The 26,087-nt window shown below is 37.2% G+C and overlaps 1 protein-coding gene and 1 pseudogene across 1 annotated transcript in view; one reads left to right on the top strand and one right to left on the bottom strand.

Annotated features, from left to right (window-relative positions):
- The window catches only part of ACVR1C (activin A receptor type 1C), a 115,939-nt gene that overhangs the window by 2,430 nt on the left and 87,422 nt on the right, over positions 1-26,087 (top strand). The gene's annotated exons all lie outside the window — the stretch shown is intronic.
- Positions 13,163-16,466, bottom strand: LOC108317065 (annotated as a pseudogene).

Genomic DNA, 26,087 nt, shown 5'->3' with positions numbered 1-26,087 from the left:
AGTAGAAACATATTTATTGAAGTTGAACTTTTACAAAATCTTTTCTATGTCAGGTGCAATCATTTTCAAATCTCCTTAAGAAATTTTTATCCTTCTGCATCCCACATTGACAATGTACATTGATACTTACAGTGTTTATTCTTAACTTTGTATAAGTCTCTGGCTATTTAATAGAAAGATTCAAAGTAATTTTGTTTTGCTTTTCATTTTTACAAATGGTTTTATCACGTGGTTGCCCAACTGTATTTTCACCTGGTCACTTTTACAAATTACACTGTTAATCATATTGGTCATTTATGGTAATGTATTTGCCATTGTTGGAATCTTATGTGAGACGTTGTTCTTGATGTAATGACATAGTCAGTGAAACTTTGTGACAGAAGACACCACCTTTCATTTGGTTCTGCAGAGCAGGCCTAGGACTTTAAGTATCTGAACACATTATAAACCAGTAGACCTTTTTCACTTTGGCTGCTCATTTCCTACAATGTTGTCACCTTAGGGGTGTCCATTGCTCCTTTTTGAGAATCTCAGAAGATAACAACTGGTGGAGACTTAAAAAAGCTATTTATGGGTCTGGTCAGGCTGGCCAGGTGCAGTGGCTCATGCCTCTAATCCCAGTACTTTGGGAGGCCGAGGCGTGAGGATTGCTCGAGGCGAGCAAGTTCAAGATCAGCCTAGGCAACATAGTGAGATGCTATCTCTACAGAAAAATTTAAAACAATTAGCCAGGTCTGGTGGCACATACCTGTAGTCCCAGATACTTGGGAGGCTGAGGCAGGAGAATTGCCAGGAGTTCAAGATTGCAGTGAGTCATGATTGCACCACTGCAATCCAACCTGGGTGACACAGTGAGACACCGTCTCTAAAAACAAAAGAAACAAAAAAATCAGACTGCTCTGAGTTGCTCTGATTATCTAGGTTCTGGATGCCTTGATGTTTGATAAGAGAGACTTGACATGGCTTCACAACATTCATCATGTGTACCCAACAAAGAAGCGGCAGAAAATGTCCTAGAGTTCTCTACTTTGAAGCTGTGATTTGGATGTTTCATAGATTTACATATTGTGCATTCTCTTCAAATTTCTGGAAACTCCTTTGTCCTCTGGTTCCAGAAAGGATTATTAAGATTCTAGAAAGCCATATGTTGTCACTCCAAAAATGGAATAAGTGTTTCCTTAATAACCAGGGTGAGAGTGGGGGTTTCAAGTAAGGAGATTCTCTCTGCTCTCCGCTTCCCCTGTACCCCTACCACAAACAACAGTAGTTTCCACTGAGAGCTTTCCACAGTGCTGCTAGAAGTGAAAGTGAAAGCTTGGTGCTGACTGAGTTTATAAATGCAAAAGATGTTGCCACCTTTGTCCTTCTTTAAGCATAGTTATTTGTTGGTTGATTGACACAGATGTGGCAAGAGGCTCCTTGGTTCCAAGGAAGAGACATCTCTGGCCCTGGAGGAACTGTGCATAGAGATTTCCTCTGAATTGTGAAACTCATATAAAAAATAAAGGATTTTGAGGTGTGAAAGTGAGTAGCTAAGGATGAGACTACATTTTTGACCCAAGCAATGGAAGACTTCATTGGATGGGGAAGACTGCTGGAAAGCCATGTCTGGGAAGAGAAGGGTTGGTGGTGACAGATCACAGGACATCAGTTTTGGATATGTTGAGTTTAAAATGCCTCTCAGATGCTGAAATGGAGATGTCAAGTAAGCAATTGGTTTTATGGGTCTGAAGTTCAGGGAATGAATCTAGACTGATAAAAAATTGAGAGCCGAGCACATTTACTTTCAAGTAAATAAACAATGAATACCTTTTTACCGTAAGTGTGTCACAAATATGACATGGAACACAAGTATACCAAAAATTAATTGCTGTTTAATTCCAATTTAACTGGGTGTTCTGTACTTTTATCTTGTAAACCAACATAAAAGAAATCTTGTTGAGAGATGAACTGTTCCTGATGCATTTATTTCTGACTTTTATTAAAAAGAGAAGTGAGCAAAGTGAACACCTATTTTCCAGTTCCCATCTCTAAAAGCCTCTCCTGTTCTAGCTCCATTACTGTCTTCCTGTACATCTCTGAATGGGTCACTCCCAACATTTTGCACGGGATAGCTCTCTTCTTCTGTGTGAACCTAAAAGGATACCTAGCTTTTCCCAATTCAACATGAATATCTAGATATGAAAATATGGGTGAAAAAAAAAACAAGAATAACTCTTGATTCCCTTGATTGTTGCATGAAAGCAGTTGGTTGTTCCCAAGTTTGCTGTATTTTGGAAGTGGTTATTTTCAGATGCAGTTTTTGAGTAGTTTCCTTTTGAATAAACTTTCATGTTTCTCTTTTAGGGGAAATGTTTTCAGGCAGCAGCCAAGACCCAGTTTGTTGTACTTTTCTTGGCAGTACTTGCATCTCTTGCCGTAAATAAGGTTAAGAGGGGAGGATCTTGGATAGAGTTAGGATTAGCGAGACTGCTGAGCCCTACCGGACCTGTTACTCTGATGTAGTTTGAAGTGTTAGAGCACGTTCCTAAGAGAGCATCGACAAGTTTTTGGGGGAAAGGGCATGGATACATAAATATTCTGAAGCTGCTTAGTTCCTGCTCTAGCTTGGTCTTGACCTGTAAGTGTAGCTACCAAATGATTAATGTTATCTTCAGTTTGAGAGCTGTAGTGTCCCATAAATGGACAACTGCAGGCATGGATTATTAAAAAGCTTAAACAGATATGTTGACTTGTATATAGCTTATTTCAATAAATAATAGGAGAATTAATTTTCAAATATAATTGGTAAACAGAACAAAACAAAGAAAAATTTCTAAGAATAAAGAGTATACTATGTGTTATACCTTATTTAAAAAATTTTTAAATTATTTTAAAAAATGTTTGTGGGTACATAGTAGATATATGTATTTATGGGGTATATGAGATGCTTTGATGCAGGCATGTAGTGTGAAATAAGCACATCGTGGAAAATGGGGTATCCATCCCCTTAAGCATTTTATCCTTTGATTTACAAACAATCCAGTTATGTTCTTTAAGTTATTTTAAAATATGCAATTAAGTTATTACTGACTCTAGATACCCTACTGTGCTATCGAATAGTAGATCTTATTCTTTCTATTTTTTAAAATCTTTTAAAAAATTATACTTTAAGTTCTGGGAAATGTGCAGGTTTGTTAAATAGGTATACACATGCCATGGTGGTTTGCTGTACCCATCAACCTGTCATCTATATTAGTTATTTCTTTTAATGCTATCCCTCCCCTTTCCCCCTGCCCCAACTCCCTGACAGGCCCTGCTGTGAAAAGTTACTCTCCCTGTGTCCATGTGTTCTCATTGTGCAACTCCCACTTATGGGTGAGAACATGCAGTGTTTGGTTTTCTGAAGGAACAGAAATGATGAGAATGATGGTTTCCAGCTTCATCCTTGTCCCTGCAAAGGACATGAACTTATCCTTTTTTATGGCTGCATGGTATTCCATGGCGTATTTATGCCACATTTTCTTTATCCAGTCTATCATTGATGGGCATTTGAGTTGGTTCCAAGTCTTTGGAACAGTGTTGTGAATAGTGCTGCAATAAACAGCATGTTTGCATGTGTCTTTTTAGTAGAATGACTTATAATCCTTTGAGCATATACCCAGTAATGGGATTTCTGGGTCAAATGGTATTTCTGGTTCTAGATCCTTGAGGAATTGACACACTGTCTTCCACAATGGTTGAACTAATTTACAGACCCACCAACAGTGTAAAAGCATTCCAATTTCTCCATATCCTCTCCAGTATCTGTTGTTTCCAGACTTTTCAATGATCACCATCCTAACTGGCATGAGATGGTATCTCATTGTGGTTTTGATTTGCATTTCTCTAATGACCCATGTTTTTTTAGCACCATTAACTTTCCCCACCTCCCCCAAACTGCCACTACCCTTCCCAGCCTCTGATAACCATCCTTCTACTCTCTCTGACCATGAGTTTAATTTTTTTGATTTTTCGATCCCACAAATAAGTGAGAACATGAAATGTTTGTTTTTCTGTTCCTGGCTTATTTCACTTAACGTAATGATCTCCACTTCCATCCATGTGGTTGCAAATGACTGGCTCTCATTCTTTTTTATGGCTGAATATACTCTGTTGTATCTATGTACCACATTTTCTTTCTTCATTCATCTGTTGAGGGACACTTTGGTTGCTTTCAAATCTTAGCTATTGTAAACAGTGCTGCAACAAACATGGGAACATGGGAGTGCAGATCTCTTCCATATACTGATTTTCTTTCTTCTGGGTTATATCCAACAGCGGGATTGCTGGATCATATGGTAGCTCAAGTTTTAATTTATTGAGGAACCTCCAGACTGTTCTTCTTAGTGGTTATACTAGTTTATAATCCTATCAACAGTGTACAAGGGTTCCTTTTTCTCCACATCCTTGCCAGCATTTGTTATTGCCTGTTTTTGGGATGTAAGCCATTTTAACTGGGATGAGATGATATCATTGTAGTTTTATTTGCATTTTTTTGATGATCAATGATGTTGAGCACCTTTTCATATGCTGTTTGCCATTTGTATGTCATCTTCTGAAAAAAGGCTACTCAAGTCTTCTGTCAATTTTTTGATTGGATTATTAGATTTTTTTTTTCCCTACAGACTTGTTTTAGCTCCTTTCTGGATATTAATTCTGAATATTATTCCCTTGTGAGAGGGGTAGTTTGCAAATATTTTCTCCTGTTCTGTGGACTTTTTCACTTTGTTGACTGTATCCTTTACCATGCAGAAGCTTTTTAACTTGATGTGACACCATTTGTCCATGTTTGCTTTAGATGCCTGTGCTTGTGGGATATTACTTAAGAAATATTTGCACAAACCCATGTCCTGGAGATTTTTTCCCAATGTTTTCTTGTAGTAGTTTCATATTTTGAGGTCTTAAATCCATTTTGATTTTTTTTTGTATATAGTGAGAGATAGGGGTCTAGTTTCATTCTTCTGCATATGGATATCCAGTTTTCCCAGTGTTAATTATTGAAGAGACTGTCCTTTCCCCAGTGTATATTCTTGGCACCTTTGTCAAAGATGAGTTCACTGCAGGCGAGTGGATTTGTTTCTGGGTTCTCTATTCTGTTCCACTGGTCTATGTGTCGTTTTTTATGTCAGTACCATGCTGCTTTGGTTACTGTAGCTCTGTAGTATAATTTGAAGTCAGATAATGTGATTCTTCCTGTATTGTTCTTTTTGCTTAGGATAGCTTTGACTGTTCTGGGATTCCTGTGGTTCCATAGAAATGTTAGGATTTCTTTTTCTATTTCTGTGAAGAATATCCTAAGTTATATATTATTATTTGTATCTTTGAGGTTTCCTCTTGGTTTTCCATTGTTTTGGCTTTCTAGGTCTTATATTTTTCACAGTCAATAGTCAAAATCTCAAGATTTATCCTTACATTGTTTAAGAAATTGGGACAGTTTAAGAAATTGGGATATGTTCATAAATGATATAGAAATTACTCTTGCTAATGGGACTAGGAATACCCAAACACTATATTCTGAGTCTCATCTTCAGTTAAGAGGTGATATCTAGAAAAAGGAGGTGAAACAAGGCAAAGTAACTTTTTCATATTACCTGGAGCTTTTGTCCCCAGTTGTATGGCAGACTTGAATACACTCTTGTTTTCTAAACAACGAAATAGCCTAAGGATAAAGGCAGGGGAGCCATGATAAAACTGAACCCTGGATCCTAATGCTAGGAAACCATTGAAAGGCCATTCAATCCTAGCAAAATGAAGCCAGAGGCTATGGAGCAAGGAATCTCTATTTACAATACCTCATATTAGTCCAGCTTTTATGGAAACTCTGGCAGGAGTTCCAGACAATAATTTCAGGGGCAACTGCTAAGTAAGGGAAAAAGTAGAAAGTCTGTGGAGAGAGATGGTAGGATCTCTTCTACCGAGGAAGCAGGTTGTACCCTTCCCACACTTGCTGTGTAAAAGATGGAAGACAGGGCTATGACTATGAGCCCTGTGTTTTTCTTGTTCTTTGAAAGCTGGATCCCTAAAGCATGTGGGGCCACTTGGTTCCCTGGAATCTGAACAATACAAACCACTACTCCTCCTACTTAAGGATCCAGTAAAAAGTAAAAGGGTGGAGGAGGTGAGTGGGAGTATGAAACAGACAAGGAAGACCTTATTTCTATAGAAGCCAACGCTTTGCTACTTCTCAGGGGCTACCCTTGCCTCATCATGTGCCCCTTGAGTTCACCGCTCTGATTGGCCAGCCAGGCTAACACGGCTCTGCTCTGTCCTGATTCTTCACTTCTTTTCCTTTAGAATAACTTCTCCTTTCAGTTGTTCCCTTCTGTCTTGTAGAGAGTAGGCATGCAAAGATACTTGGAGCTGTTTTAAATTAATCTCAAGAATTCATGGGTGAATCACTCAGTATGACTCAAGAGCTTGGCTTATTATTATTATTTTTAAAACAATTTAAATTTGCCAATGACTTAAACATCCCAGATTAGATCAATCCACTTTTTCATTAAACTTTTCACTTCAAGAAAATCATTAGGATGCTCCCGTTTTGAAAGTGGAACACACATTTCTCCCCATCTATTTTGTCATTGTTATGGTTAGTAAAAAGATGGGGATGGATGCCATATCGCTCCATGTTGATTAAGTACCTTATACAACTCCATGTTGACTTAAATAAAGACTCTATGATCAAAAGCGAGATTAGAAAAAAATCTAATTCATCAGGATGTGGACATGTTCAAATAGCTGGAAGACCAGATTTTGAATGTTGTAAACATAAATAAATGATACATGTTTGAGGTGGTGGATATGCTAATTCTCTGATGTGATCATTGTACATTGCATATCAAAACATACATCATACCCCATAAATATATACAATTATGTGTCAATTAAAAATAATTAAAAACAAATGTTTAGTTTTTTTTAATGCATGCATACCCATGAGATGTTAATTCAGAAGCTGTTAATCCAGATTAATACAGCTTTAAAAAACCACATTGTTTTACAACAGAGCCAAAATATATTAAAGAGTGTTAACTAATCACGTCTCACAACTTTATCTGATGACATTTTTCTGGCCTACTCACCTGGAAGTGTATTTTTTTTTCTCTGTTATCCCCATTTTCCTTCTCCAAGAGTGAAAATTCTACTCTGTGGACATTTGCCTGCTCTGATAGTCATGGTGAGATTGCATTCTCACTTAAATTATGCTTACAATCTGTCATTTATATTTCCAGAAAATAGACATTACACAAAATTTGACGGATTGAATACAGAATAATTATATAATTAGCAGAAGTTTCTTTATAGGAAAATAAGTGTGTAACTGAATGAAACTCTTTTTAAAAATCTTCGTTCCCTGTAGCTGCTCTTTAGCTATGTTATATTAAAAGGCATTCCTTTTTGTAGAGAGAAGAAAGTTGACTTTATTAAAACAACTGGACCCCTTTAGAAATATTGAGAGTTATTGTACCAAATCAAGATGATGTTCCCCAGAATGGCTTTGACTCAGCTATGCTTTGGATATTGCCATTATCATGCAGGTTTTTTTTTTTTTTGCCATATTTCCTTATTATCCTTTTAATATTCATAAGCTTTGTAGTGATGGCCCCTTTAATATTTCTGACATAGGAAATTTGATTTTTCTCTCTTTTTACCATGATCAATCTAGCTGGAGGTTTATCAGTTTTATAGTTTTTGGTTTTATTTATTTTCTCTCTTTGTTTTCAGTTATTTTCTGTTCTTCATTATTTTCTTTATCTACTTTCTTTATGTTTAATTTATTGCTTTTTATTCTTTAGCAGGTACATTATATCAAGTGTTGCCATATTTTCTCAAAGGTCAGCATTTATTCTGTTTTAGGCTTGTGAACCAGAGAGTCACTGTTTCATCCACCTAATTCTGCCTTTGTAGTATGAAAGCAGCCATGGACTATACATAAACAGATAGGTGTTGCTGCATTTCAATAAAACCTTATTTATAACCAATGGGCCATAGTTTGCGGTCCTTAAATTATTAATTTAAGACCTTTCTTCTTTTCCAATATAAGTATTTAACGTCTAAGTTTCTCTGTCAGCAACTACTTCAGCTCATCCATAAATTGTAATATTGTGTTTTTATTTATACTGAGTTCAAAATATTTCCTAGTTTCCTTTGTAATTTCTTGGAGTCTGTGTGTTATTTGGATTTAACTGCCAAATATTTTAGTAATTTTCATATTTTTTTCTTATCAAATTCTACTTTAAATCCACTTGGGATGAAATAACATAATCTGTATGATTTCATTTATTTTGAATTCATTTGTATTTGATTTATAGCCTGGCATATGTCTGACCTCGTGAATATTCCATGTGTACTTGAAAATACTATGGATTCCACTTTGGATGAGTGGAGTATTCTGTGAGTGTCATTTAGGTCAAGATCCTTGCCAGTGTTATTGAAGTCTTTTCTATCTTTACTGATTTTCTGTCTTCTTGTTTCACCAGTTATTGAGACAGGATTGTTGACATTTCTAATTTACTTGTGTGTATTTCCTTTTTCGGTTTTTAAATTGTTGCTTCCTGTATTTGAAGATTTTGTTTTTGGGCATATTTACAATCAGGATTATTATGTCCTCTTGATTCATACTTATGATTGGAAAAACTCCTAATTTATCCCTGGTAATATTTGTAATTATGACATGCTTCTCTTTATTACTGGTAATATGCTTTGCCTTGAGGTCCACTATGTTAGTATTAACATAACTATTCCACCTTTCTTATGGTTAATATTTATATATCTACTTTTTTTAAACTATTGATATAAGTTACTCTGTTACTCCAGTTTTCTTGTGCTTAATGTCTACATGTTATAGATTTTCCATTCTCTTATGCTTAACTCATATATATCTTTATATTTAAATTGGTTTCTTATAGAGAGCATATGTTTGGGTTCTGCTTTTTAAAATCTTGTCTTACATACTTGTCTTTTAACTGGAGCATTTACAACATATACATTTAATGTATTTACCAATATGGTTGTATATAAATCTGTCAACTTGTTATTTTTATATGTCTTCTTTCATTTCTCCCTCTTGCTTTCATTTGGATAAGTTGACTAAATATTAGCTTTATATATTATTTTCACTATTAGTTTCTAAGCTATGCCTCTTTTAGTGATTGTTCCAAAATTTATGATATCTTTGATTGTTATAGTTTATTTAATAACCTTACCATCATATGCCTCCATTTCCATCTCTTTGTCTTTTGTGCTATTAATCTCATGTTTTACTTCTAAATATTTTATAAACCTTGAAACACATAGTTATTATTTTGGCTTTAAGTATTTAGTTACCTTTAAAGAAATTTTAAAAATGAATGTTCTATTTTACATTTACCCACCTGTTTACCACTTTTAGTACTCTTCATTACTTTGTATAAATCAAAGTTTATATATGTTGTCATTTTCTTTTAGCCTGAAGATCTTCCTTTATTTTTGTATTTCAGCTCTGATAGCAATACATTCTAATTCATTTTTGTTTTGGGAAAGTTTGATTTTGCTTTCCTTTTCCCCCAAATTTTATTTTTAAACTTCAAATATACATCAGAATTAACAGAATTTTAGTTACCACCCATATACTGACCAACTGGATTATACCATTATTATTTTATATTTCCCATATCACATATATGTCCATTTATCCATCCTGCTGTCCATTAATATTTGTTATTTTTTGATGCATCTCCAAGTAAATTACAGATAGCAGTATACTTCCTTTGAAATATTTCAGCATGCATATTACTACACAGAGTTGAACACTTTTCTCTTTGGATAAAATACTTACATATAATGACATTCACAAGTCTTTTGTGTGTACTCATGAAATTTTGAGAAATATATTCACCTAATCTTTTTCAAGATAGTAAAGATAAACATCATCACAGTGAGCACCCTCATGTCTCTACCCAGTCATTCCTCAATGCAGTACTCCCAAAGGCATCTGCTGTTCTTTATTCCACCATAGATTGGTTTTGGCTGTGGGGTGTATTGTTTTGTAAATGCCAATTAGGGAAAGTTTATTGATAGTGTTGTTCACATCATCTATATTTCTTACTGAGAGAAGTGTGCATCTCTACTCATAGATTTGTCTGTTTCTCCCTTTAGTCCCATTAGTTTTCTATTTTACGTATTTTGAAACACTTATTAGGTGCATACACATTTACAATTTCCATGCCTTCCTGATGCAATGACTATTTTATTAATATAAGATGTCCTTCTTTATCTCAGTAATACTCTTAGTCTTGAAGTCTACTCTAATAGTAAAATAACCATGCCAATTTCCTTATGTTTAGTATTTGCTTGTATTTTTTTCCCTTCTCCTTACTCTCTATCAGTGTCTTTATAAAAAAAGTGCATCCTTTGTACACAGCATATAGTTAGTTCTTAACTTTTATCTTTTAACACTATGACAGTAATTAAGGTGTTTAGTTCGATAACAATTAGTATAGTAATTTGTATGGTTTTAAATCTACCATCTTGCTATTTACGTTTCATTTTATCATTAGTCTGTTCCTCTTTTTTTGCCCTCTTTTTGACTAGTAATTTTTTGAGTATTTTATTTTACTTTCTTTTTTTATTACATGTTAAGTTCTGGGGTACATGTGCAGATCGTGCAGGATTGTTATATAGGTATACACATGCTGTGGTGGTTTGCTGCATCCATCCCTCCATCAACTACATTAGGTGTTCAACCTAATGTTATCCCTCTCCAATACTCCTACCCACTGCTATCCCTCCCCTAGTTCCCCACCCCCCAACAGGTCCCCGTGTATAATATTCCCCTCCCTGTGTCCATGTGTTCTCACTGTTCAATACCCACTTATGAGTGAGAACATGCGATGTTTGGTTTTCTGTTCTTGTGTCAGTTTGCTGAGAATGATGGTTTCTAGCTTCATCCATGTCCCTATAAAATACCTGAACTCATCCTTTTTGATGGTTGCAGAGTATTCCATGGCGTATATGTACCACATTTTCTTTATTCAGTCTATCATTGATGGGCATTTGGGTTGGTTCCAAGTCTTTGCTATTGTAAAGAGTGCCACAATGAACATACATGTGCATGTGTCTTTATAATAGAACGATTTATAATCCTTTGGGTATATACCCAGTAATGGGATTGCTGGATCAAATGGTATTTCTCTTTCTACACTCTTGAGGAATTACCACACTGTCTTCCACGATGGTTGAACTAATTTACAGTCCCACCAACAGTGTAAAAACATTCCTATTTCTCCACATCCTCTCCAGCATCTGTTGTCTCCAGATTTTTAAGTGATCGCCATTCTAACTGGTGTGAGATGGTATCTCAATGTGGTTTTGATTTGCATTTCTCTAATGACCAGTGATGAGGAACATTTTTTCATATGTTTGTTGGCTGTATAAATGTCATCTTTTGGAACGTGTGTGTTCATATCCTTTGCCCACCTTTTGATAGAGTTGTTCGTGTTTTTTTTTTTTTTGTAAATTTGTTTAGGTTCTTTGTAGATTCTGGATATTAGCTCTTTGTCAGATCGGTAGATTGCAAAAATTTTTTCCCATTCTGTTGGTTGTCAGTTCACTCTAATGATAGTTTCTTTTGCTGTGTAGAAGTTCTTAAGGTTAATGAGATCCCATTTGTCTGTTTTGGCTTTTGTTGCCATTGCTTTTGGTGTTTTAGTCATGAAGTCCTTGTCTATGCCTATGTCCTGAATGGTATAGCCTAGGTTTTCTTCTAGGGTTTTTATGATGTTAGGTCTTATGTTTAAATCTTTATTCCATCTGGAGTTAATTTTTGTATAAGGTGAAAGGAAGGGATCCAGTTTCAGCTTTCTGCATATGGCTAGCCAGTTTTTCCAACACTATTCATTAAACAGGGAATTCTTTTTCCACTGCTTGTTTTTGTCAGGTTTGTCAAAGATCAGATGGTTGTAGATATGTGGCGTTACTTCTGAGGCCTCTGTTCTGTTCCATTGGTCTATAGCTCTGTTTTGGTATCAGGACCATGCTGTTTTGATTACAGTAGCCTTATAGTATAGTTTGAAGTCAGGTAGTGTGATGACTCTAGGTTTTTTGTTTTGTTTTTAGAATTGTCTTGCCTATGTGGGCTCTTTTTTGGTTCCATGTGAAGTTTAAGGTGGTTTTTTCCAATTCTGTGAAGAAGGTCAATTGTACTTGATGGGGATACCATTGAATCTATAAATTACTTTGGGCAGTATGGCCGTTTTTCCAATATTGATTCTTCCTAACCCTGAGCATGGAATGTTTCTCCATCTGTGTTCTCTCTTATTTCCTTGAGCAGTGGTTTCTAGTTCTCCTTGAAGAGGTCCTTCATGTCCCTTGTTAGTTGTATTCCTAGGTATTTTATTCTCTCTGTAGCAATTGTGAATGGGAGTTCACACATGGTTTGGCTCTCTGTCTGTTATTGGTATATAGGAATGCTTGTGATTTTTATATATCGATTTTGTATCCTGAGACTTTGCTGAAGTAGCTTATCAGTTTAAGGAGATTTTGTGCTGAGATAATGGAGTGTTCTAAATGTACAGTCATGTCATCTGCAAATAGAGATAATTTGACTTCCTCCTTTCCTAACTGAATGCCCTTTATTTCTTTTTCTTGCCTGATTTCTCTGGCTAGAACTTCTAATACTATGTTGAATAGGAGTGGTGAGAGACAGCACCCTTGTCTTGTGCCAGTTTTCAAAGGAAACACTTCCAGTTTTTGCCCATTCAGTATGATATTGGCTGTGGGTTTGTCATAAATAGCTTTTATTATTTTGAGATAAGTTCCACTGATACCTAGTTTATTGAGAGTTTTTAGCATAAAGGGCTGTTGAATTTTGTCGAAGATAAAATTCAACATTGAGATTATCATGTGGTTTTGTCTATGGTTTTGTTTATGTGATGGATTACATTTATAGATTTGCATATGTCGAACCAGCCTTGCATCCCAAGGATGAAGCCTACTTGATCGTGATGGATAAGCTTTTTGAGGTGCTGTTGGATTCGGTTTTCCAGTATTTTATTGAAGATTTTTGCATCAATGTTTATCATGGATATGGCCTGAAATTTTCTTTTATAATTGTGTCCCTGACAGGTTTTGGTATCAGGATGATGTTGGTCTCATAAATGAGTTAGGGAGGATTCCTTCTTTTTGTATTGTTTTGAATAGTTTCAGAAGGAGTGGTACCAGTTTCTCTATACCTAACTGCATTCTTTCTTAATGTTCCTTTCAAATCAATACTAGGTCATTTCATTCATTACTCTTCATACCTGACACTTCAATCTTCTTACTTCATGCTTCTCTCTTTACCCTGACACCTCTAATTTTAGTGTAAAGACCTTATAATAGTATGATTAATTTTACCAGTGGTACAGTTATAGTTACATCAACCAAAAGTTATGAAAAGATACTTAAGAAAAAACCCTACCCACAAGAGACAGAGCACTCAATATAACCTGATTTAGATATGATGCAGATTTTAGAACTATTAGGCAAGGAATTTAAAATAACTATGATTAAAAGCTATAGTGGAAATGGTGGAAAATGTGGATGAACAGATGTGGCATTTCAGCAGAAGGATAGAGAGTGTAAGAAAATGTCAAAAGGAAATGCTAAATATGAAAAACAAATGATGAATGCCTTTGGTGTGCTCATCAATTGACCTGATACAGCCAAAGAAAGAATCATAAATTTGAAGATGGATCACTAGAAATTACCTTATAGTAGTGTACTTGTACTCCTTTAAAGCCATTGCACTAAAGAGGGAAGCATCCAGAGGTAATAAAGAGGGAGGAGCAAAAAGACCCAACAGAGCATTCAAGAGGTATGGGGTAATATCAAGTAATATAACATGTGTAAATGGAATGCTAGAAGGGAAAAAAAGGGAGAATGGGACAGAAGAAATAGTTGAAGAGATACTGGTTATTAATTTCCAGATATAATGAAAGACACCAAACCACCAATCACAGAAGCTTATAGATCCCAATCCCGACAAATTTCTCACCTCCCAAACCCTACACCAATAGACCATATCCATCATATTCTAATTGAAGACATTCAAAGATACATAGAAAATCGTGAAGGCAGCCTGCATTGAAAAATACCTCTGACATAAAGAGGAACAAAGTTAAGAATTGCAGCAGACTTCTTAGCAGAAACTAAAACACAAACCAATGAAGTGAGTTTTTTAAAAATTTCTAATTTTATTTTTCCCATTTAACTTGTTTTAATGTTTCTTCACAAATGGTGAAAAATACTAAAGTACAGACAAGGAATAATCATAATGTTGTGGCCAACATTGTAAATATGGAATTATACATTTAAAATATTTTCTGGTTTAAAAAATAAATCTGATCATCAATGCAGCTGTGTGGGATCTCTGCATCTAGTAGGGCTGAGCTCTGCACTCCTGATGGTGCTCGCCTTTATCAATTTTTCCAGGTCAAGTAATATAACATATGTGTAAAGGGAATGCTAGAAGGGAAAAAAAGGGAGAATGGGAGAGAAGAAATAGTTGAAGAGATATAAATGTCCTCCATGTCCTCCTCTTATTCCTCCCATCTGTTCCATCAAAGGTCCAGGGGGCCCCCCAGGGCCACCTCATCTTCCTCCACCAAAGCCACCTCAGTTCATGCCCCAGCCACCATGGGAGCCACCTCTGTCTCTACCACAGCCACCTCTGAACATTCCACCAGGACCACCATGATCCATGAGGTCACCTCCTCTTCCCCATATGCCACCAGGGCCTCTGCCATGATCACCACCTGGGAGCTGGAAGGATGGTGGGAGGAAGCCTTCAGGCTTTGGGGCCTTACACTGGTTGTACTCTGTTCTCCAGGTGAAGTTCTGGTTTCCACAATCTGGATTGGGACACTATGTCTCCAACTCGGTGCAGGATGTTTCCTCCTCTGGAGGGTTTCCCCCAGAGGGAAACCTCCTCTATCTCCACAGCCTCTCATGTGACCCATGGGTCCCCCAGGACCTTCTGGGCCTCCTGGACCTCCACGGAGTGGTGGTGACATCCCTCTGCCCTCACGGGGTGGCATACCACCCCGCATATTGTTCATTGGAGGCTTCTTCCGAGCAAGAGAGACTTTAAGTTTGCTCTCTTGAAAAGCTTTCCTATCAGACCACTCCATGGCAGCCTTGGCAGTAGGTGGGTCGTCATAGGATACTGTGGCATTGCCTTTGGGCCTTCGTTTCCTTGTCCACGTAGAAGTGGATCATGTGTTGCCCAGTTCTGTTGTTCATCTTAACAACCCTACACTACTTAAAGAAGTCTACCAGATCATCTAGAGTCACATTATCATTTAATCCTTGTACATAAATTGCACCGTTGTCAGAGTCTTCATCGGGTTCTACAGAGGGCCTAGATCAAGATCTGGTCCTTTGTCCATGGGTCTACCAGGCTTATTGAAGCCACCTTGCTCCCCAGCACCCATTCCACCACGTCCTCCTCCTTGCCCAGCTCTGCTCATGCCCCCACTATCAAATCCCCCTCTTCTCCTGCCCCAGTTATCAGGGCCACTCATGCTCTATTTCTCTCCTGGTCCAGAAAATCCTCCAGACTCCTGCCCATAAACACCCATGCTACTGGGGTGGTCCTGTAGGAATGAACTCTGCTGCCCATAGCTGCTGCCCTGTTGGCTATGTTGACTTGGAGCCTGGCTGTAGGATCCAGTTTAGGGTGGGTAACTAGTGGGAGGCTGCTGCCCATAGCTGCTTTGTTGACCATAGCTACTCTGCTGTTTATAACTGCCCAGTTGCCCATAGGTGTTCTGTTGAGAGTAACTGCTCTGATCATAATTAGTCGGCTATGTAGAGGAATAGCTGGTAAGAGGATAGGATGGAGGTGCGGTGACTGGCTGCATGGGGCAGCTCCCAGGTACCTGGGGATAACTGTAGTTACTCTGTCCATATCCTAGGCTGGGCTGGTTGAAACCTCCTGTGCTAGATTGAGGTTGACTAGTCTCAGTGGATTTGTCACCATGCTGCAGTCTTGTAGGTGCAGTGGCTGCTAGCTGCTGCCCATAGGCTGGATAAGCAGGCTGAGTGCCACATGCAGACTGAGCTATGTAGGAGACCTGGGGGGTGGTGACTGTAGCAGTGGTAGTATCATAAGTACCAGTGCCATACCCCTGGACAGGCTGGCTGTATGCCTGGGGGGAAGTCGGAGTAGTACAACCAGTGGGAGGTTGTCCATAAGAAGTTGCATAGGCAGTCTGCCCATAGGTTGCAGTGGTTTGAGCCTGGGTGTAGCTGACATCAGTGGGCTGTCCATAGGTTCCATAGCTTTGTTGCCCATATGCCTAGGTGGTCTGTGTATATCCTTGAGTGGGCTGGGTGTTGTAAGCACTGTAGCCCTGCTGTGCTGCAGCTTGGCTATAGGTACTGTAATCTGTGGATGCTATTTTCTCTCCTTCCTCCTTGTTCTCTCAACGTCCGTCTCCCCTTGCTTTCCGTCTCTCTAATTTTTTGTCTTATGAGAACAATCCTATTGCAATAAAGTGACAAGTTTAAATGTAATGAGTAAAAAATTCCCAACCCAATATTCCATACTACATTTTTTTTTTAAATGAAAGAGAAATAGACATTTTCCAATAAATAAAAACTTAGGTAATCCCAGCACTTTGGGAGGCCAAAGTGGAAGGATTACTTGTGCCCAGGAGTTTGAGACCAGTCTAGGCAACATAGCAAGACCCCATCTTTAAAAAAAATAAAAAAATAGCCAGGTGTGGTTGTGCACACCTGTAGTCCCAGCTACTGGGGAGGCTGAGGTGGCAGAATCGCTTGAGCTCGGGAGATCAAGGCTGCAGTGAGCTATCATCATGTCACTGCACTCCAACCTGGGTGACAAAGCGAGACCCTGTCTCAAAACAAATAGACAAAACCCACAAAAACTCAAAAGCATACACTACACCTGGCCACATTTTTTTTGTATTTATTTTTGTATTATCATTATTAGTAGAGACAGGGTCTCGCTACAGTGTTCAGGCTGGTGTTGAACTCCCGGCCTCAAGTGGTCCTCCTGCTTTGGCCTCCCAATGTGCTGGTATTATAGGCATGAACCACTGTACCCACCTGAAAGGGCAATTCTTAAAAATATTTTTAAAATGGTAAAAATAATAAGCTAATAATGTAAATAAAATGGAATAAAAATATTCAATTAATCCAAAAGCATGATGATAAAATAAGGGAACAAAAACAGTGAATAGAAAACGATAAACACTGTGATAGATTTTAATTCAGTCATACCAATAATTACATTAAATGTAAATGGTTTAAGTATAGCAATGAAAAGACAGATTGTCAGACTGGGTAAAAAAAGCAAGATCTATATGCTATCATAAGAAATCCACTTTAATATAAGAAATGCACTTTAAATATAAAGAGACAAATAGATTAAAAGTAAAACTATGGAAAAAATTATATCATGCAAACACTAATTATAAGAAAGCTGGAGTGGCTATATTAATAACAAACAAAATAGACATCAAAAGATAAGATGTTTCAAGGGTTTTCCATAGTGATAAAAATATCACTTCACTGACAAGTCTCGTAACGTGTATGCTTCTAGCTATAGAGCGTCATAATGCATGAAACAACAATAGATAGAAATGAAAGGGAAATAGACGCATCTGTAATAATACTTTGAGTCTTCAAACTCCTCTTTCATAGAATAAGTGATAGAATAAGTGAACCAAACTTTAGTAAGGATATACAATATCTAAAAAGTAATTTTAACCAACTTGATTTAATTGACATTTATGTAACATTCTAACCAACAGCAAAATAGATGTATTTTAAAGTGTGCATAGAATTTTAGCCAAGGTAGACAATATTGTGGGGCATAGAACAAACCTAATACATTAAAAAAATTAAACTATACAGAATATGTTCTCTGAACATGAGGGAAACAAACTAGCAATCAACGACAGGAACTTATTAAGCAGCAAACTTCTAAATACTCAGAGGTCAAAGTGGTCCACCTTTAGCTAGATTTACAAAGAAAATAGAAGGAATACACAAATTGCTGGTGTTAGAAATGAAAGAAGGACATTGCTATCCACCCTACAGACATAAAACTAAAAATAAGGAAATATTGTATTTTGTCCACACTTCAAAAATTTAGGTAAAATGAGAAAATTCCTTCAAAGATATAAATTTCCAAAGACTAATAGATAATCGGAATAGTCCTAAAGAGATTAAAGACATTCATTTTATAGCTCAAAGCTTGAAAACTTCTAACAAAAAGACTGTAATCTTACATGACTTCACTGGTGAATTCTATAAAAATTTTTAGGAAGAAATAATGTCTATTCCACATAAGCTTTCAGAATATGTAACTGGAGGGAACATCTTTCAGGTTATTTCATAAAACCAGTATTACACTGAAACCTAATGCCTAAGGTAAAGGCATTACATTGAAAGAAAACTACGAACCAGTATCTCTCATAGAGATGCAAAAATCCTCAACAAGATGTTATCAAATTGAACAAAAATACAACAACAGTATAATACATCTTTTTCAAGTGGAGTTTGTCCTAGTAATGCAAAGCTAATGCAAGGTTCAACATTCAAAATCTAATATTTCAATTCACCATTTTAGCAGAATAAAGAAAAATCATATGACAATATCAACAGATGCATTTAAAACCAGATGACAACACTAAACTACTTCATCTCAAGAAAAAAAAAATAGCTGAAATAATTTAAAGTAAACCTAAATGAATGGAATTCTATATAATTGGCCCTCCATATCTGTGGGTTTCACATCTGCAGATTCAAACAACTGCAGATTGAAAATATTTGGAAAAAACAAAAATTAACAACACAACAATAAAAATAATGCAAATAAAAAACAATACAGTATTACAACTATTTATATAGCATTAGGTATTTTGAGTAATCTAGAGACTATTTAAAGTATGGAGGAGTCAAGATGGCTGACTAGAGATATTAGACATTCACCCTCCCCAGAAAGAAGAACCAAAATTGTAAAGAGATAATCAGACCTTGAATAGAACATCTAGGAAAGATCACTAGAGATAAACAGAGAAGTCACAGGAAACACCTGAGGCACAGAAGAAAAAGGAAAGTGAGAAGCCAGTGGCCAAGATTGTCTGGGATCCCAGAGGGGCTCCTTATTACAGGGAATGGGTAAGTAAGAGACCCTTAGCAGTTCACATCCCCACTAGACTGTTGCCATGGGAGAGCTCTTCTATCCATTTGAGCCCTTAGATTAACATGGACAATGATCTGGAGGCTCTGCAGGGACATTACACTAGACAGGAACTTGTCCTGGGTCACTCACATCTCTGAGACCTAAGCAGCTGCAAAATGGCATAATTGTGAGTCCTACTGTCACTTGGCTTCATCCCGCACTGGTAACCATAGCCCCTACAGTTCTACATTCTGGAAGCCTTCCCTGACTTTCCCCAGTGCCTAGGCAGAAGGCTACAGTGGCACAGTGATGGCTGGACCCAAAGGTGCTGTGTCGTCCTTAGTTCTTTAGTCCACATGGAGTACTACTTCCTGGAGAAAGAACTGTGCAGCACACCAAGGAGGTGGCCCCTGGGACAAAAGAAACCAGAGTATATATACACTTTCTAGAGCCTGGGAGTTGCCTGTCTGGAGCTGTGAGAAGTGACCTTGTCCCCAGCAGTGGCATGGACTTTGCCATTGGGCTTGCAATCAGAGAATGGGACCCCTTCCCAACTCTACACACCGCTGCAGCAGTTGCTGCCACTAGGAGTTGAGGTGGGTGACCCTGAGTGCTGATGGGCTGAGAATAGCAACCCTGTTCCCACTGGCAGAGTGGCCCTTGTACTCAGGCTAGCCCATAGAAGAATGAGATCCTGTCCCTTACTCACACCACTGTACCACAGCTGCCCTTGCTGCTGCCAGAGGCTGAGGTGGGCTACCTGTCTGGAGCTGCCTGTCTGGGGCCGTGAGTGGTGACTGAGCTCCCCCGTCAATGTAGCTTCTGTTTTGGGACCTATGCAAAGGAGGGCAGGATCCCTTCCCACTAAACCCCCAAAACATTGCGGTCACTGCTACAGCCAGGAGCTGAGGTAAGTGCTACCCAGAACCTAAGAGCTCCCTGTTTGGGATTGTGGTTACCTACTCTGCCCACACCAGGAGCACAGCCTCTGTACTCTAGCATGTGGCCTGAATACAGGCTCCCCACACATTGCTGTGGCCAGTGCTATAGCCAGAGCCAAAGTGTGCACTTCTCAGACCCTGAGAGTTACCCATAGGGGACTGGTAAAAGCAGCTCCCTTTACCCCAATAGCATGAATGCTGTGCTCTAGTATGAGTCCTGGAGTCATGTTCTCCACACCCTCCGTCACAGATTACCTCACCCTGTCTACTACAGCCTATGCCCCTGCATATCACCAGGGGCCCAAGGTCAAACCTGCCTATGCTGGCACCACCACCACAGAGCCCAAGCATGCTGTCTGAGAACCTGGAGATCACCCTGCCCATTTTACCATGTCTGGAATCTGTGCAGTCCCCTCAGGAACTTGAAGACTGGCCCACCCAGCTTGCTGTCAACACCACTGACAAAATACACACACATGCCACCTAGGAGCCTGGTGACTGGCCTAACCAGCCCATCACAGATACTGCCAACACCAGCACACACAGCTCAAGACCCAGAAAGTTGTCCTGCCACTGCTATTGCCACTGCCCATAACAAGCTTATTGACCAGGGGTGCAAGAACCCACCCACTCACCTGCCAGCATCCCAATCAGGCTGCCTGGAGGCCCAAGAATAGACCCATTTGGATCCACTAACATCACAGCCAATATATGCCACCCTGGGGTCTAAGGACAGACATGCTCAGACCACTGTTGCCACCACTCGTGCTTAAAGACTGTCCCACCTGGAATTCCTGTCATCAGCACAACTTCACCAGAGCCTCCACTCATAACCATACCTTAACTCACTGAAGCAATCACAGACACCACTGATGCTGTTTACAGCAAAAAGGTCATACAGAGACTACGCTACTACCTGAACCCAAAATCAAAGAGGAAAGGCCCTACCCCCAACCTATGCCATAGATAAATCTTCAGGAAAAAGTCCTCTCCTACAAAAGGAAATTTGGAAAATTGGAAGAAGTGACTATTGCACTAGATGTGTAGGTATCAATGTAAGAACACAAGAAACATTAAAAAGCAAGGAAATATAACAGCTTCAAGGGAACATAATAATTCTCTAGCAACATATCCCAATCAAAAAGGAATTCTACAAATCCCAGATAAAGAATTCAAATTATTGAGTTTAAAGAATCTAAGTGAGATATAAGAGAACTTTCAAAAATAGTGCAAAGAAATCAGAAAAACAATTCAGAATATGAAAGAGAAATTTACCAAAGATATAAGAAATCTTGGAACTGAGGAAGTTACTGAATGAAATACAAAATGCATTTGAAAGCTTCGGCAGAAGACTAGATCAAGCAGAACAAAGAACCTCAGAACTTGAAGACAAGTCTTTCAAAAAAGTTTGGTCAGACAAAAATAAAATAATAAAAAAACAGTGAACAAATACTTTATAGTATATGGGACACAAAAAAGGGACCAAATATACAAATTATTATTATCCCAGAAGGTAAAGAGACACCAAAAGGGTTTAAAAACCTATCCAATGAAATAATGGATGAAAACTTTCCCAAGTCTAGCAAGAGATTTAGACATTCAAATACAGGAGGCCCAACAATCCCCAAACAGATACAGTACAAAAATGTCTTCTCCATAGTACATTACAATCAAGCTGTCTAAAGTCAAAGAGAAAAGAGAATTCTAAAAACAGCAAAAATGTCTAGTCACCTATAAAGGAACTCCCATCTTTTTAATGGCGGAATTCTCAACAAAAACCTTATAGGCCATGAGAGAATGGGATGATATATTTAAAATGCTGAAAGAAGAAAACTGATACACAAGAAAACTATATCCAGTGAAATTATCCTTCACAAATGAAGGAGAAATGAAGTCTTTCCTAGACAAGTAAATGCTTAGGGAATTTATCACCACTGTAAGAAATGCCCAAGGGAGTCCTAAAGCTGGAAGCAAAAAGACAAGCATCATGAAAAAGATTACCACCATGAAAACACATGAAAGTATAAAACTCACTGGTATGACAAACACACATGTTACAAAGAGAAATAACTCAAATAGGACCACTACAGAACCACTAAACCACAAGGACAAATATTAAGAGAAAAAGGAACAAAGAAGTTGTAAAACAACTAGAAAACAATTAACAATATGACAGGAACAAAACCTCACATATCAATAATGACCTTGAATAGAAATGTATTAAATTCTCTACTTGAAAGATACAGACTGGCTGATTAGATTTAAAAAAATCCAACTATACACGGCCTATAAGAAATGCACTTTACCTGTGCACATATACACTGAAAGTAAAGGGATAAAAAATGCACTTTACCTGTGCACATATACATATACAAGACACATGTACACTGAAAGTAAAGGGATAAAAAAGATATTTCACACAAACAGAAACCAAAAGTGAACAGCAGTCCTTATACTTATATCAGATAATAAAGACTTTAAGTCAAGAGCAGTAAAAAAGGAGACAAAGAATATCATTATATAATTTTAAAGGGATAAATCCAGCAAGCAGATTTAACAATTCTAACTATGCATGCACCCAGATTCATGAACCACATATTACTAGATCTAAAGAGAGTGAGACTGCAATACATTAATAGTGGGAGACTTCAGTATCCCACTTTTTTATCTATACAGAAAATGAACAAAGAAACATTGGATTTAAACTGGACCTTAGGCCAAATGAATCTGACAAACATATACAGAATATTCTATCCAACAACTGCAGAATATTCATCTTTGCATCAACACATCGAACATTCTTCAGGAGAGAACATATGTTAGTTTGCAAAACAAGCCTCAACAAATTTTATAAAATTAAAATAATATCAAGTGTCTTCTCAGACCAAAGTGGAATAAAACTAGAAATCAATACCAAGAGGAAAATTGGAAACTATACAAATACATGGGAATTAAACAACATGCTCCTAAACAACCATTGAGTCAAGGAGGAAATGAAGATGGAAATTTAAAAAGAGTCTGAAACCAATGAGAATGGAAACATAGCATATCAAAACCTGTAGGATATAGTAAAAGCAGTGGTATTAGAGAAGTTTTTAGCAATAAATGCCCACACTAAAAGAAACATATCAGATTTCAAATAACCTGACAAGGCACCTCAATGAACTAGAAAAGCAAGAGCAAACGAAACCCCAGATTAACAGAAGAAAATAAATAATAAAGATTACAGCAGAACTAAATGAACTAAATAACAAAAAAGAAATTCAAAGATCAATGAGGTAAAAAAATAGGCTCTTTGAAAAGAAAAATAAAAATGATAAACTGTTAACTAGACTAAGGAATAAAGAGAGAAGACACAAAATAAGAAATGAAAAAGGAGATATGATAATTGATACCACAAAAATACAAAAGACTATCAGAGACTGTTATGAACAACTGTAAAGTAAGAAACTGAAAAACATAGAGGAAATGGATAAATTTCTGGAAACATAAAACCTAGCAAGATTGAATCAGAAAGAAATAGAAAACTGGAATAGACCAATAACAAGTAGTGAGATTGAGTTGTGATGAAAAGTCACCTAACAAGGAAAAGCCCAGCACTAGATGGATTCACTGTGGAGTTCTATCAAACATACAGCTAGTGCTCGACTTACGACCACGATTGGGACCGGCAGACCGGTCGTAACACGATTTGGTCGTAAGTTGAGTAGGCTGTATGTACAGTTGAAATGGTGCACGCGGAGATGGTAGTGCTGCTGGAAGCTGGTCCACACTGTCGTATGGCCAACTGGGCAACGTTTGTGCTGCCAGACGCGGAGCAGCCGTGGCTAGCGATTGTGGTCTTAAAGTCGAATGGTCGTAAGTTGTATAGGTTGTAAGTCGATCAATACCTGTAAAGAAGATCTAAACCAATTATCCCTAAATATTAGAAAAAATTGAAGAGCAGGAAATTCTCCTTAACTCATTTTTCATGGCCAGCAATATCCTAGTACCACTAGATAACGACACAATGAAAAAAAGAAATCTACATGCCAGTCAATATCCCTGATGAAGAAAGACGCAAAAATCCTCCACAAAATACTAACAAACTGAATCTAACAGCACATCAGAAAGGTAACATATCATGATCAGGTGAGATTTACATCAGGGATGCAAGAATAGCTCAACATATATAAATTGATAAATGTTATACCTCACATCAACAGCATGAAGACTATAAAGATCATATGATTATTTCAATAGATGCAGAAAAAGTATTGAACAAAATTTAACTCTTTAAAAAACTCTCAATAATGTAGGCATAGAAGGCAGATACCTCAAAATAATAAAAGTAATATGTGACAAACTGACAGCCAACATCATACTGAATGGGGAAAAGTTGAAAGCCTTTCCTGCAAGAACTGGAACAAGACAAGAATGCCCACTCTCACCACTCCTTTTCACCATAGTATTGGAAGTCCCAGACAGAGCAGTCAGACCAGAGAAAGAAATAAAAGGCATCCAAATTGGAAATGAGAAAATAAAATTATCCCTCTTTGCAGAGGACATGATCTTATATTTAGAAAAATCAAAAGCCTCCACCAAAAAATATCCTAGAACTGTTCAGTTCAGTAAACGTGGAAGATACAAAACTGACATTCAAAAATAACTAGGATTTATATACTTCAATAATGAACTAGCTAAGAAAAAATCAGGAAGGCACTCTTTGTTTAAAATACCTAGAAAAATACATAGGAATAAACTTAACCAAGAATGTAAAACATCTATACAAGTAAAACCACCAAACACTGATGAAACAAATTGAAAAGGACATGAAAAAATGAAAAGATATTCCATGCTCATGGATCTGAAGAGTTAGTATTGTTAAAATGACCATACTACCTAAAGGTATCTATAGATTCAATGCCATTTCTCTCAAAATACTAATGTCATTTTTTCACAGAAACATAAAAAAAGAATCCTAAAATTCATATGGAATCAAAAAAGAGCCCAGATAACCAAAACAATTCTAAGCAAAAAGAGCAAAGCTGGAGACATCATCCTAACTGACTTCAAAACATATTGGAAGGCTATAGTGACCAAATGTCATTTTTCACAGAAATATAAAAAAAGAATCCTAAAATTCATATGGAATCAAAAAAGAGCCCAGATAACCAAAACAATTCTAAGCAAAAGGAGCAAAGTTGGAGACACCATCCTAACTGACTTCAAAACATATTGGAAGGCTATAGTGACCAAGCATCATGGTATTGCTATAAAAATAGACACATAGACCAATGAAACAGAATAGAGAACTCAGAAATAAATCCACATATTTAGAGCCAACTGATCTTCAACAAAGCTGCCATGAATACACATTGAGGGAAAAGACCTTCTTTAATGAATGATGCTGGGAGAAGTGGTTAATTATATTCAGAAGAATGAAACTGAACCCCTAGTCCTCAATGTATACAAAATCAAACTTCACATGGATTATAGGTTTAAATGTAAAACCAGAAACTATAAAACTACTAGAAGAAAACATAAGGGAAACACTTTATGACATTGGTCTAGGCAAAGATTTTATGGCTAAGACCTTGAAAGAACAAGCAACAAAAACAAAAATAGAAAAATGGGACTATGTTAAACTAAAAAAGCTGTAGAGCAAAGGAAATAACAGAGTGAAGAGACAACTTGTTAAATGAAAGAAAATATTTGTAAATTTCTTATTTGACAGGGGACTAATATCCAGATATAAAATGAACCCAAACTCAACAGCAAAAACAAACAAATAACCCTATTATGGGCAAAGGTTTATGAATAGACCTTTCTCAAAAGAAAACACACAAATGGCCAACAGGTATACAAAAAAATGCTCAACATCACTAATCATCAGGGAAATGCAAATCAAAACTAACATGAGATATCATCTCATCCCAGTTAGAATGGCTATTAGTAAAAAGACAAAAAAA

This window comes from Cebus imitator, unplaced genomic scaffold (genome assembly GCF_001604975.1).
Source record: "Cebus imitator isolate Cc_AM_T3 unplaced genomic scaffold, Cebus_imitator-1.0 Scaffold10, whole genome shotgun sequence".
Classification (NCBI taxonomy): domain Eukaryota; kingdom Metazoa; phylum Chordata; class Mammalia; order Primates; family Cebidae; genus Cebus; species Cebus imitator.
Note: the sequence above shows the minus strand (reverse complement) of the source record. Positions and strands in the feature narration are given on the sequence as shown.